This window comes from Marmota flaviventris, chromosome 10 (genome assembly GCF_047511675.1).
Source record: "Marmota flaviventris isolate mMarFla1 chromosome 10, mMarFla1.hap1, whole genome shotgun sequence".
Taxonomy (NCBI): Eukaryota; Metazoa; Chordata; class Mammalia; order Rodentia; family Sciuridae; genus Marmota; species Marmota flaviventris.
In genome coordinates, this window is record NC_092507.1 from 88387932 (window position 1) to 88404113 (window position 16182).

The window sequence follows — 16182 nt, forward strand, 5'->3', positions numbered from 1 at the left end:
ACTTCCCAGAGTTGGACAAATGTCATAGTTTAGGGGCACAGTTTGAAGTATTGCCCCCATTTCAAATATTAGCTGCAAAGCTTAGGATTTTCCAGAGATACACTTTCTTCTGATTAGCTAGAAACACATTTGGGGAGTCCCCATGATCCCCTCTGTTTCAATAATTGACTAGAATAACTCCCAGAATTCAAGAGAGCACTATAATTATAGTAGTTTCATTATAGAAAAAAAAGGGTACAAATCAGAACCAACCAACAAATCTGGGCACTTAAAGTGAGGATTACATGTTCTCCCCTCATAAAGAACATGGTACACTCCTGAAAACATTGATATGTGCATTCATTAACCAAGGGAGGTCACCTGGTCTTTGGTGTCCAGAGTTTTTATGGGGTTTTATTATGTATATAGGATTGGATCATTGGCCATACAGTTGAACTCAATCTCTATATATCCTCTCCTCCCTGTCAGTCAGGCTATTACCACATGGCTTAAAGTCCCAACATGGTTGGTCTTTCTGACCTATCTAACCTCTAACTTGAGACACTGTGTTAAAACTATCTTTAGGAAAAGCTCAGAACCAGATGACAACACTGTTAAATTTTACCAAACTTTTAAAGAAGAGCTAAGGCCAGTTCTTTCAAAATAGTCCAAAGAATTGAAATGGAATCATTTCAAACTCATTCTATACTCTGTTGCCAAAACCAGACAAGGACACAACAATAACGAAAATACTGGCCAATATCCAGTATTAGGAACATTAGGAAAAAGATTTCAACAAAATACTAGCAAATTTAATTCAACAGCACATCAAAAAAGATCATTCACTGGGCTGGGAATGTGGCTCAAGTGGTAACGCACTCACCTGGCATGCGCAGGGTGCTGGGTTCGATCCTCAGCACCACATAAAAATAAAATAAAGATGTTGTGTCCACTGAAAACTAAATAAATAAATAAATATTTTAAAAATGATCTCTCTCTAAAAAAATAAATATTAAAAAAATGATCTCTCTCTCTCTAAAAAAAAAAAAGATCTCTCACCACCATCAAATCAATTTCATGCCTAGCTACAAGGATGTTTCAATATACATCACATCAACAGAATGAAGAATTTAAAAAGTCATCATTTCAATAGATTGAGAAAAATAAAAATCATTTGATAAAATTTGACATATTTTTATGATAAAAGGCCTGAACAAAGTAAGTATGGAAGGATCATACCCCAAAATAACAAAAACTATATGTAGCAAACCCATAGCTAACATCATACTGAATGGAGAAAAACTGAAAACATTTCCTCTGAATTCTTTGGAACAAGTTAAGGTTGTCCACTTTCACTGTCTTTATTCAATGTAGTACTAGGAGCTTTAGCCAGAGCAATTAGGAAAGAGAAAGAAAGAAAGGGCATACTACTGGAAAGGAGGAAGTTACAGATTGTGTGTGTGTGTGTGTGTGTGTGAGAGATATGTATACACACACACATACACATATATACACATATATAGGTAAATGCTGGAGAGAATATGGAGAAAAAGGACCACTTTTACACTGTTGGTGGGATTTTAAATTAGTACAACCACTGTGGAAATCAGTATGGCGTCTCAAAAGACTAGGCATGGAACCACCATATAACCCAGGTATACCACTCCTTGGTATTTAACCTAAAGAATTAAAGTCATCATACTAGAGTGATACACGCACACCCACGTTTATAGTATAACAATTCAGAACAGTCAGACTATGGAATGAACCTAGGTGTCCATTAGTGAATGAATGGATAAAGAAAATGTGGTACATATATAAAATAGAGTTTTACTCAGCCATAAAGAAAATGGATGGAACTAGAGATCATTGTGTTAAGCAAAATAAGCCAAACTCAGAAGGTCAAGGGTCATATGTTTTTTCTCATATATGAAAAGTAGAGAAGAAAAAGGAAAAGTAATATGGAGTGATTTCATGAAAATCTAAGGGAGATCAGCAGAATAGAGGCAAGGACCCAGGGGATGGGAGGAAGAAAAGGAGAGGGGAAATGCTGGGAATGAGTTAGCCAAATTACATTGTTATATTGTGTGCATGTATAAATATGTAACAACAAATCCCATCATTATGTACAACTATAATACACCAATAAAAAGAATGAGAGAAAAAAATCTTCAATAACAAAACAAGTAATTTACAGTTTAAAAATAGGCAAATTATCTACATAGATCCTTCAAAAAAAAAAGAAATATAAATAGCCAACAAATATGTGGAAAAAATGCTCATTATTATTAGCCATTAGGGAAAAACTAATCAAAATTATAATGAGATACCATCTTACCCCAGTTAGAATGGTTATTATTAATAATAAGAAGAATAATAACAACATGCTTGTGAGTGCTTGTGAGGATTAGGAGAAAAAGGTACTCATCTACTGTTAATGGGAATGTAAATGAGTCACTATAGGGGTTTCTCAAAACTCTAAAAATACATCTATCATATGACCCAGCTATCCCACTTCTGGATATATATTTAAAGAAAATGAAATCAGCATACCAAAGAGATACCTGCATGCCCATGTTTATTGCAGCACTATGCACAATAGGTAAGATATGGAATCAACCTACGTGTCCATCAACATTTAAAAGGATAAAGAAAACATGGTATATATACACAATGGAATATTATTTAGCCATAAAGAAGAATAAAATTCTTTCATTTATAGCAAAATGTGTGGAACTGGAGAACATCATCGTAAGTGAAATAAGACAGACACAGACAAGTATTGCATGTTCTCATATGTGGAAGCTTTAAAAAAGTTGATCTGAAAGTAGAACAATGGTTATTAGAGATTGGGAAGGGTGTGCTGGGAACAGGGTTGGACAAAGGAAGGTTGGATTTGATCAGTGCACACTGTATGCATGTATGAAAATACCTTCCTGAACTCCATTAATATGTACAATTAGTATGTGTCAATGAAAATAAGTTATTAAAAATAATGAACTATTTTTAGCCCACCATAAATAATAAAGACATTCCTTTCATGAGGAAATTTCAAGGATTTAGGGGCTACCTCTCAGGAATCAGAGAGAGACAAAGGCCTAGGGCATTGTTTATTATACAATAGCCTTAGACCATCTAAAATGAAACATGGAAACTGAAATCATATTCACAATTTTTGTTCATTTGTCTATTTTACCCATGATCATTAACAAAGAACTTAAAAGAATTTGGAATTCATATACACATTAGAAGTTGGGGTGACACTTAAGATTAGGTCAACAGCATTAACTGAATGGAATAGTATACTATAAGCATTTTAAACATGAATTGACGCACACCGAAAGATGGTAGATATCACAAACATTGATCAAAAGAAGTAAGACACAAAGGAATAAATACTGTTTGATCACTTTTATGTGAAATTTTAAAACAGGCAAATCTACAGGGCATGAGGCTTGACTGGAAAAGTGCTGTCAGGAACTTTCTGGGGTAATAGTCTTGAATGGTTTCTGGTTCCAGGGTGTATATACTGTCAAAACCTCTCCAATTCTACAATTAAAGTTTGTGAATTTTACTGTATGAATTTACTAAACAAAAACTCAGTATACCAAAGCATATAAACAAAGCATGCATAAGATTAACTCAGATCAAATCTCTTAACTTTTTAGTTATTAATACCTCATTATTACATATATTGCAGTTTATTTCAAAATGACATTATGTGATATGATCTAGAATAATTTCTTTTATTAATGAAAATCAACTTATCTAAACATATCATTCATGTTCTCTCCAGTATACCTTCATCAGAAATTAAATGTTCATCATTAAATGAAAAGAATACAGAACTGTCAAGTCAAAAGCAGGATCATAGGAAAAAAAACTTTCTAAGAGCCTGTTACAATATAGTTTTATTTTATTTTTTAATTTGTTTGAATTTTATGTTCATTATTTCAGTTAACCTTAATCCTGGTAAATAGTTTTAAGTTGCATTTTACAGATAGAATACTGAGTTTTAAAAAGGATACGTAACTTAGGGCTGGGGTTGTGGCACAGTGGTAGAGCACTTGCCTGACATGTGTGAGGCATGTGTATACTATTCCATTTAATTTATTTAAGCTGTTGACTTAATTTGGTTTGATTTTTCAGCACACATCACAAATAAAATTGTTATTATTGAAGGAGAAGGAGAAAGAGACTTAAAGACACAAAGCAAGTAAAGTAGTACCAAGGGTTTTTTTTTTATTTCAAAATTTAAGCTCTTTCCACAGTACCTTCTTTCAGATATCAATGAGGAGTGGATTCAAAAGCAGCTTAAGATTTATAGACTGGAATCCTGTAGGATCTGATGGATTGATCACTCCAGTGGGGCCCAAGAGCCTTGACTTCTTGGCTGCCCCTTCTTTCACTGCCAGCCACAGGCCCCAAGTAATCTCTGAACTTGATCTGTTTCCTTTCGGTACCATGAAAATCAGCGGCTGCTCCATTGATCAGTTCAGCTACAGTTCCATCAATAAATGCTAAGAAACAGAGGTGAGAGATAGGGAAGAGTGAAGGTAAGTCAGCACAATATATTCTTTGAAAGCAGGAAAAAGAGCTGTGTCTCTATAGTGTGGTAAGGAGTAGCAAAAATAAAAACAGAGAAATAAGGACAAAAGGGAAAGTCCACTCAAAGACAATTGAAGGTATACTGAAACAAGAATATTTTACTATTAAGGTTAGCTTTAAAACAAACAAAATAAAACAACAACAACAAAAACCTTTGTTCCAGTGAAAAGCAAATGAAAGAATTGGCATAGTTATTGTTTCTGAGATAATACTGATAGATGTGTAGGTGTTGGAAATGAAGTAGAGAAAATTGTGGACTATTGTTATTTTAGTAAAAGAGGTTAACTGATTAATTTTTTAAAGCTTAGACTATTGTGAAATATATGAAAATTGAATTAGCACAGTTTCTGGAAATGCTTAGTTCTTAGAGTGAAGCCTGGTTCTCCCAGTTAAAGTGTTCAAGCTAACTTGTTTGCTCACTAGCCTTAAACATTCTTTTTGAGTCTCCATGTTATCTAGTAAATGAGAGGTTTAGATGAGATGTTCTAATAATAATGATCACTGCCTTTTACTTATTGTCTTCCAGATCCTAGATGCATACTAGATGCTTCAAATAAGTTTTCTTATCTAATTGGCATCCTTAGGAGATTATATGTGTTTAGCTTCTTAATAAGAAAAATAAAACTCAGAAAGCTTAGGTCTGAGATCTGAACCTGAGACTCCACTTGAGTCTAAATTTTTATTTAATTATTTTTTTGCCATACTGGGGATCAAACTTAGAACCCCACACATGCTGGGCAAGCACCCTACCATTGGACTACTCAAAGCTTTTAACCACTGTTTTATCCTATCTACCTGTGAGGTATGACCAATGTAGAGTTAGATGTGAATCCTTGAATGTCAGAGGACTTGATTATTATCTTGCTTTTTATTTGCAAAACCAAGCAGACAAAGATTGGTAGTGAAGAACTGCCTGGTCAAATTCAATTAATAATAATCTTAAGGAAGATTGTATTTTATGATTTCTTTCTTGTAACTACAACTTTGTCCTCTTTTCACCATGTTTAACATGGTATTTTGCACATGATTCTCAGTAAATTTTGGTTGACTACAGGTAGAAAAAGACTAAAATAAATGATCAGTTCTGCTTGCCTAAAAGTACATGTGTGTGTGTATTTTTTTTATACATATACACACTCAAAACTTTCTTTTAAGCTGTTTGACATGAACAAATGGATAATGGACAAGAGTTTGAGGTAAGGGTAAGTTCAGAGCCTTCTGCTGCTGCTGAGGGTGGGAATAGGGGAAGAATAGTTGATTCTGCCTGCCAATGCACAAACAAATTGCATATACTCCTTTGGAGGCCAAGTCTTGTCCTCTCTGGTGGTGAAATCTTTAAACAATTTCAGTTATAATTTAGAAGCCCCTTGTTATATTGTGTGCATATATGAATATATAATAACATTTCATCATGTACAACTATAATGCCTTAATAAAAACTGTGGGGAAAAAAAGGAAGCTCTTTCTACATTCTCTCTATCTTTCCACTTGTTAAGGTGTTCTCTTGCTATTTATTACAGAGGTACTTGCTTTACCCTTGACTGTACTTCTTTTTTTTATTATATTTTCTTTTTTAAAAAATTTGTTTTAATTAGTTACACATGACATTACAATGACCTTGATTGTACTTCTGATAGTGATTTTTACTATTGTCTTCAAAAAATATTTCTCTTCCTTTTTTCAAATAATTTTGTATTATTTAGTCTTTCATTTTTAATAAGAAATAATAATAGGGCACTTATTCATTCACCATTGCATTTGAATGTTGATTCCACAAAAATATTTATTGAATAATAGTACTCATCAAAAATAAACCCCTATGTATTATGATTTGTGAACTAAATGAAGGTACTCTACCCCAATACTAGTGTTAAAAAAGGAATTTTTTAAAAAAAAAAATTGTTTTTAATTCCGAGATCCAATGGTCTTTCTCCTGAAGGCTGGAAAACGTCCTTTGGAGAGTAGTTTTAACTATAGAAGGCCCAAATAATTTGTAGATTTATTTTTAGTTAAGGAAAAACAAGTGGAGGTTTTCAAGATGGCAGAATAGAGGAGATCACTTTCCTGGCTGCTCCATGGAGTAAAACCAAGAAAGCAGATAGGCAGCTTCTCAGCAAGTGGGTGAATATAAAAAAGTGGGGGGACTTTACTGGAGTTTAAAACTGGACATTCAAAGCAGATCATAGACTAAGGAGGTTGGATGTAATAAACCAAGGAAAAAATTCCCAGTAGTACAGCCACTGCCACAGCTGGGCCAGAAGCACCAGCCAGAGCGATCCTTCCATGATCATAGTGGAGGGATAAGGAAATTAAAAGAACCCACATTTTGGGAGGCAAGAGGTGTGTCTGGGTATGGAGCATTTAGAGATCAAGGACACAGCCCAGCAAACCTGAAAGACACACTGCCCAATATCTGTGTTCAGGGAAAGAAGCGACCATCTCTCCTGGCAGCTTGCAGAGGACTAAGACAAAAAACATTTTGCAGCCCCTGCACTGGGGCTGGCAGCTGAGAGGGGCTGATTCCTGGCAAACCTGAATTTGGCCTAAAATATAGGCTCAGTAAACACATTGCATGACATGGAGTGTGCTTACACTTAAGGGGAAAATCAAACATGGAGAGAGGTTTACACAGGGGACAACTGGTCAGGGAAACCCACCCAGCTCTACCTTCCCCCCTCTAATCTGACTCCTTATAGGACTGGATGGGAGAGATGCATCTGGCCAGGAACTCAGAAGTGCAGAGGCAGGAAAGATTATTTAGACTGACCCTGAGACCAGTAATTGTGGGGTCCGGAGGCAACGTAGGGGACTAAGAATTGGGTCCCCCACTATATGAGTGGAACCCAGGGGAGATCCCTGCAGTCTTCCTGTGTGGCCCAGCAAGTACTGGGCATTGGAGATGGTTTTTTTTTTTAAATTCTTTTTCTCTGTTTAATTCTGACCTTAATGGTACATGGACATTTATACATTTTCATGTTTTTTCCCCTCATATCTAGCATTTTTGAAGTCAGTTATTTTTCATGGATTAGTTTTTTTGTGAACTAGGATGTTTAATTAGTATATTTTACTTTTGTCTTATGTTCTTTTATTTTTATTTTTAATATTTTTAAATTTTTACTTTATATATATTTTCCTCCTACCTGTTACCCTTGATTCTCTTTTTTCTTCTGCTAACAGCCAATCTCTATTGCTTACTCTTTCACTCTTCCTTTAATTTTTTTAGTTCTTCTTGCCTCCTCCCTCATAATCATCACATCCTATATCACTTCTGTTCTTTCCCTGTCCACCACCTGAAATTATAAACCCTTTTGCAAACTTGCTATTTTTATTTCAGACAATAACTGATCATAACACTTCTGTTTATTGTGATAATTAACATTGTAGACATCATAGTAGGAATGATTTTTTTCAATACTGTATATTGTTTGCATTGGTTGTTGTTATTATTTGTCTTCTCCTAAAAGTGAGGTACTGGAAAACTTCAGGGACACTATAAGTCCACAGGGTAGAAACTCTACTGCCTCAGATCCATACTCTTAGATTAGTACATATACAAACAACATGAAAAAGCAAGGAAACAAATTGCCCAAAACAAACCAATATACTCCCAAAACAGAATCCAACAACACTACAATAGAAGAAATGTCAGAGAAAGAGTTTAGAATGTATACAGTTAAACTGATCTGTGAAATAAAAGACGGTATAAGAAATGAAATCAGAATCTCACTCCAGTAAGATTGGCAGCCATTATGAAGTCAAACAACAACAAGTGCTGGCGAGGATGTGGGGAAAAGGGTACTCTTGTACATTGCTGGTGGGACTGCAAATTGGTGCGGCCAATTTGGAAAGCAGTATGGAGATTCCTGGGAAAGCTGGGAATGGAACCACCATTTGACCCAGCTATTGCCCTTCTCGGACTATTCCCTGAAGACCTTAAAAGAGCGTACTACAGGGATACTGCCACATCGAAGTTCATAGCAGCACAATTCACAATAGCTAGACTGTGGAACCAACCCAGATGCCCTTCAATAGATGAATGGATAAAAAAAAATGTGGCATTTATACACCATGGAGTATTACGCAGCACTAAAAAATGACAAAATCATGGAATTTGCAGGGAAATGGATGGCACTAGAGCAGATTATGCTAAGTGAAGCTAGCCAATCCCTAAAAAACAAATGCCAAATGTCTTCTTTGATATAATGAGAGCAACTAAGAACAGAGCAGGGAGGAAGAGCAGGAAGAAAAGATTAACATTAAACAGAGACATGAGGTGGGAGGGAAAGGGAGAGAAAAGGGATATTGCATGGAAATGGAAGGAGACCCTCATTGTTATACAAAATTACATATACGAGGTTGTGAGGGGAATGGGAAAATAAACAAGGAGAGAAATGAATTACAGTAGATGGGGTAGAGAGAGAAGATGGGAGGGGAGGGGAGGGGGGATAGTTGAGGATAGGAAAGGTAGCAGAATACAACAGTCACTAATATGGCATTATGTAAAAATGTGGATGTGTAATCGATGTGATTCTGCAATCTGTATTTGGGGTAAAATGGGAGTTCATAACCCACTTGAATCTAATGTATGAAATATGATATGTCAAGAGCTTTGTAATGTTTTGAATAACCAATAAAAAAAAAAGAAAATACAGGAAGTGAAAGATCACTTCAATAAGGACACAGAGATTGGGGGGGGAGGAACAAGCAGGATTCCTAGAAGGAAACAATAAGCCAAATTAAAAATTCAATAGAAAGCATCACAATAAGCCAAATTAAAAATTCAATAGAAAGCATCACCAACAGACTAGACCATTTGGAAGACAGAACCTTGGGTAATGAAGACAAAATATATATTCTTGAAAATAGAGTTGACTATGGAGAGAAGATGTTAAGAAACCATGAACAGACCTTCCAAGAACTATGGGATAACATGAAAACACCAAACTTAAGACATATTGTAATAGACAAAGATGTGGAGATACAAACCAAAATAATGCAAAATTGTTTTCAATGAAATAATATCAGAAATTTCCCAAACCTGAAGAATGAAATGGAAAATCGAACACAAGAGACTTACAGGACCACAAATATACAAAATTATAATAGACCCACACTAAGTCACAATATAATGAAAATGCCTAATATACAGAAATACAGAATAGGGACAGAATTTTAAATACTGTGAGAGAAAAATATCAGGTTCGTATTAGCGAGAAACCAGTTTGGATTTCAGCTGATTTCTCAACCCACACCCTCAAAGTTGGAGGTCCTGGAATAACATATACCGAACTCTGAAAGAAAATAGATGCCAAACAAGAATCCTATGTCCAGAAAAATTTATCTTTAGATTTGAAAATGAAATAAAAACCTTCCATGATAAACAAAAGTTAAAAGTATTTGCAACTAGAAAGCCTGCACTACAGAATGTTCTCAACAAAATATTCATTTAATCATGAAGATTAAATGAAAAAAAAGTGATAACCAACAAAGGGAGGAACTACACTAAAGGAGTAGTCAATCAAAGGAGAAATTAATTAAAATTAAAAACTAGAAATAAGCCAAAATGACTGGGAATACAAGTCATACCTCATTAATAACCTTGAACATTAATGGCCTAAACTCATCAATCAAGAGACAGAGACTGGGACACTGGCAGATTGGATTTAAGAAAAAGACCCAACAATATGCTGCCTTCAAGAGAATCACCTCATAGGCAAAGACATCCACAGACTGAAGGTGAAAGGATGGGAAAAAACTTATCACTCACATGGACTGCCTAAACAAGCAGGGGTTTCTATCCTCCTATCAGATGAAGTGGACTTGAAGCCAAACTTAATCAGAAGGGACAAAGGAGGCCATTTCATGCTGCTTAAGGGAATTATACATCAACAAGACATAACAGTTGTTAAATATTTATGCCCCAAACAATGGAGTATCTATGTATATCAAACAACCTTTCTGAATTTCAAGAATCAAATAGACCACAACACAATAATACTGGGTAACTTTAACATGCCTCTGTTACCACTAGAATAGATCTTCCAAACAAAAACTAAATAAAGAAGGTATTGAAGTAAAAAATACAATTGATAATTTAGACTTAACTGACATATATGGAATATTTTATCCATCAATGACTGAATACACTTTCTTCTCAGCAGCACATGGATCTTTCCATATAGACCATGTTATAAAAGCTATCAGATATGCTGGCACACAATGTTTTATTACCTTAATATACTTTTAGCATCTCTAGGGTTATTTTGACAGCTCCATTTTCATTGATATTATTTTTTGTGTTCTTTTTTCTTGATTAGACTTCTTTTTTAAATAAAATTTTAGCTATATTATTTCTTTTCTATGTCACATGTTTCTGCTCCTACTCTTATTTTTTGTTTGATTTCTACTACATAATTTGAAAATAATTTGTTATTTTATCTTCTCTCTGATTGAAGTGCTTTAAGTTATAAATGTTCATCTGAGTACTGTTTCATCCCAGAGATCCTGATATTTTAAGCTTTTATTATCACTTAGTTCAAAACACTTTTTATTTACTTTTATTGTGTTTTCTTCCTTGATCTCTGAGATATTTATAAATGTGCCATTTACTTTTTAAATAGTTGACATTTGGGGGTGGGACTATATTTATCTTAAGGTGATTGATTTCTAATGTAATAAATCATACAGGAAACACAGTCTACATTATTTCAAATTTATAAAAAAGCAATGGTAATGCTTTTTATACTGATTGTATTGGTTACATACATGTCAAAACAGACCAAATTGCATACTCCAAATATGTGCATTTTATTGCACTTCAATTTTACCTCAATAAAGCTAAGAGAAAAAATGTGCATAAAGATTATGATCTCATTGAAAAGTATTAATTTCTACCAATTGTGAAATTCATATACTATAGATGCTATTTTTATTCCCAATGATATTTCTTTTTCACTTCACTAAAGACAAAATAATGTCTACCTCAGTAATCAACCAGTTTAAGTTCTATTTAGTTATCATGGTTTAAATAATCCTATACACCCATTTGTCCTACATGCACTCTATTAAGCGTGCTTGCCTTTAGTCAGCTAAACTAAAAATATGACCACTCATGGATCTTTCTGTAATATAGTTTGTTAAACTAGGCATGTAATGGACAGTTTGCCTCTTTCCTGACACCAAAAAGTATTGATTATATTATATTATATTATAATTGTATATCAGAAAAGATTCTGATATTTTAGGTAATATTTAATAATGAATATATTAGCATTTTTTCTGTAAAGAATTTGAAGACTTTTCTAAAAATTTTCCTAGGCCTTAAAAGTATTACCAATATTACTATCGTAATGCCCATTTTGTCATCTGTGACATGAAACTAATTTCCATAATGCTTGGCATCTAAACAGCCGTGACTACACCTGCTGCCAGGCCAGCCCCTTGGGGAGTGGTTTTGGCCTTGGAGAAGATCCAAAAAATTTGGTACTGGAGAAGCTCCAGCTGAAGGAAGGGAAAAATACTTTTTGGAATATTTCAATTATTGTTGCTATAAATATATTGCAATCCTGCCTTTACTTCCTCAATCCCCTTTCATTTTTCAACCCACTGCAATTTCACCTCTTTTCTAAACTCCACTGAAACAGATCTTGCTAGGTCACCAGAATTCTTAGATGTCAAAATCCATGAACAGATTTAGGCTCTTTTGTAATGTGACACCGTAACAGTGACACTGTTACTCATCTGTGGCTTCTGTGAACCATTTTTCAAGTTCTCTCCCTCTCTGAATACTTGCATACTTTGTTTTCCCATTGAATTATGGATTCTGTTTTCACTCCTTTGATGGTTAGTTTTAGGTAGAAACTTGACTAGGCCATAGTATCAAAATCAGACACAAATCAGACACTAATCTAAGTGTTACTTGAAAACATTTGTAGATATGGTAAATATCTGAAGTCATTTGGCTCTAAATAAATAATGTGGTGGACCTCATGTAATCAGTTGGAAGGCAGTAAGAGCAAAACAGAAGTTTCCTAAAGAAAAAGAAAACATCTCTCAAGATTGCAGCATCAACTTCTGAGTTTCTGAGGTTCCTGTCTGCTGACTGGCCTGGTTTCAGGATGCCAGCCCATACATTCATGTAAGTCAATTCCCTGAAATAAATCTCTGTAAAAATATACATTTACATATGCATGTGTACATACTAATATACATCCCATTGGTTTGATTCCTCCAGAGAACTCTGATTACAAATCCTTTTATCATTTTATTCATCATGTTGTCTCTTTATAATTCACTTCATTTTATCAGCTATGTCCAGAATATATTTTTTTTTGACTCCAGAATATTTACCAGTCTCTTATCTGAAGTCCTAATCACATTTCTAACTATAATGATACCTCCACACCATTTTAAATCCAATGTGCCCTACCTCAACTCCTTTTTCTTCTTATTTCCCATCTCAATTGCATCTCCACCTAATCATCCTATATAGAATCTCCAAGCCATTCTTGATTCTTCCTCTTTCATCTTGATCTAATCAGCTCTAAACTTGGACAGTTTTTTCCTCGTTAGTAACCTTTGAATCAATTCCTTTCTGATACTTCTACCATCTTAGGTTAGAATCTCCTCAGTCATCCCTTGCATGAATTTGTTTTACCTGATTTAAATATTTTTAACCTCATTTCCTTGTTCCCTCCCAGCATTTTATATCATCCTCCCCAAATCCATAAAGATTATTGTTCTTGCAATAATTATTGCATTGCTGTGTAATTATTCCTTACAAATAATTTGTCTTCCCTTCTACATTTGAAATCATTCATTACATTTGTATGATGCATGAGCATGAAGTTCACCATTTTCTTTAGGAGAAAGATGTACTTATTTGCTGAAAGTAGAAATTATACTTTCCTAGATAATAAAATTGATCTATAAAATTAGACAATTAAATTCAGCTATATTTTCCTTTAGTGTTTCTGTAGCAATTCAGTTCTTTCCAATATCGGTGTTCTTAACCTGGCATCAATAAATAGACTCCTAACAGATCTATGAACTCTCTAAAACTTTATTGGAAACTTCTTGTATATTTTTCTATGAAGAATGATGATAATTTTCACCAAATTCTCAAAGAGATACTTAAGATCCACCAAAGTGGGTTTGTATCCCAATTAACAATTTCCTAACCATAAGAACTTGGGCAGATTAACAGCTCAATGCCTCATTCAGCTTTCTCATCTTTAAATTGGGGAATAGTAAGAGCAATGGCCTTATAGGTTTGTTGAGAATACAAAATAAGTTAATGCACAATAATGTAGCTCTTATTAGAAAAGTGCCTACAAAAAATATAAAATACAAAACTTGAAAATGACTGTGATTGAAAATGGAGGATTCAAACCTCAAAAGATAGGTCACATTTGAAGATTTGGGTTTAGAGCAATCTGTATAGAAGCAGTGATTGAAATCTCAGAAATAGAAGTGGTTACTACAAGAGAAAGAATGCTTGAAAAAAAGAAAAAATGCAAGAAAAAAAGCTTATGAAGAAGTTAATAGTGTCTGAAAATCCAAAGCAACAATTTTATTATAAAAAGTAAGGTTTAGCCTTGCTTAAGACAAGGAAAATAAGAACATGAATGGACTAGATATCGTGATGAGAAGAATGTACTAGTTTTCTAGTACCAAATTACCTTAAATGGGGTGCCTTAAAAACAACAGAAACTAATTCTCTTGCAGTTGTGGAGGGCAGAAGCCTGAAGTCAAAGGCTTAGGGGAAATCACTCCCTCTAAAGCCTCTGGGAAGAATCCTTTCTTGCCCCTCCTAGTTTCTGGCGGTTTCAGGCAGTCTCTTTTGCTTGTCATTCTGTGGCTTATAACCATGTCACTCCAATTTCTGCCCCTTCTTCACATACCCACTCTCCTTCTGTGTGTCTGTGTCTCTCTATGTCCAAATTTTTCTTCTTATTTGGATACCAGTCATTGGATGCAGGGCCCGCTGGAATACAGTATGACTTCATCCTAATTTGACTGCATCTTTAATAATTCCATATATAATTCCAAATAAGGTCACCTTCGCAGATTCCAGAAAGACATGAATTTTGAAGGGGGCACTTTTCCATCCCTTACAAAGTTACTTCAGAGTTGTAATGCAGGAGGAAACTATACTTCAGGGCACCAAGGAATGAGTGACATATTAAGGCAGAAATTGCTTTTTTTTCCTGGATATTTTTTTAGTAAAAGAGAAAGAAAAATAGGATCATAATTTGAGGCAAAAACCACTTTGAGAAAGATAAAAATGGTAATAAGTTATCTAGGGATAGAGATAAACTCAGAAATAGAGATAGACACAGATATTGATATAGTTATAAATTTAAGCATATTTTTAGGCAAAAGTCGGTGAGTGAAGGAAGGTTATCAAGTACAATGGTGGGTGGAGGTTAGTTGGAAAGGAGATAGGACAACTGTTCCTCTGAGATAAGAGGACAGACTGCATTTTGCAGTTTCAATAACCGTTCAAGAAAGAAATGACTGTTATTAATCACACATTCTCTAAAAGAGCATCTGCCTTAGTGTTTGGTCTGGTTTTTACACTGTAGATGTCAGTTATGTATTTCTCAAACAGGTTCTTTTTTTTCCTCCCTCTCAAAACAAATTCTAAAATAATTTGTCACAATTAAAATGGACTCCAACATGATGGAATTCAAAATCAGTATAATTTTTCTACAGAAAATATCATTTTAGATCATTCTAGAGAACTTCATCAGAATAGTTGGAATCTTTAATTTTGCACTTTTGTTGTTGTTATTGTTATGGAGTATGTATTAAGGATTGAACCCAGGGCCTCTTGCATGATAGGAGAAAGATCTAACACTGAGCTACATGCCCAGTACTAATATCACACTTTTTAAAAGTAAGCTTGGAGACTGAAAATGAAGCAAATTTTATTCCATATATGGATGATTATGTCAAAATGAACCCCACTATTATCATGGATAACTATAATACACTAATAAAAACAGTTTTAAAAATTGGGGAAAAAATAGTTAAGCATTCTAAAAAAAAGTTCTTTAAAAAAATACTTATGTGCTTGGATTCTAGCCCATAGAAAAATGTGTATGTCTATGATGATATATTTATTTTAAAGCTTTGTCAATGTTAACATTAACTTCATATTCTTTTTTAGGTGGATGGATTCAGTTTGAGATTATCTTTTGTGGAATCTTCATGATGGAGCAGAGCTTAAATAAGTCAAGTTTCCTGATAATGAAATGGCTTTGTTTCTGTGGCTCTTGATCAATGGATAAAATATGCATTCATGGAGACTAAATATATTCAGATTATACACTTTTACATGAATCCTTCCTTTCTAGCTATCTATCTTACAGGTTTTCTCAACTTTAAAAAAAAGACTAGAATGCAATAAATAATACTGTCTCAGAGAATGAACTGTTTTTACATTGTTGAGCTTTGTTAAATAACAGACAAATAAAAATATAATAGAACAAAAGTGATTTCTTGTGATAATGTAAGGCTTATATTTTATATGCTCATAAAAACTGGCAGTTAGAGTTGTAAGAGACCTCAGAGATCATCAGAGGTCATCAA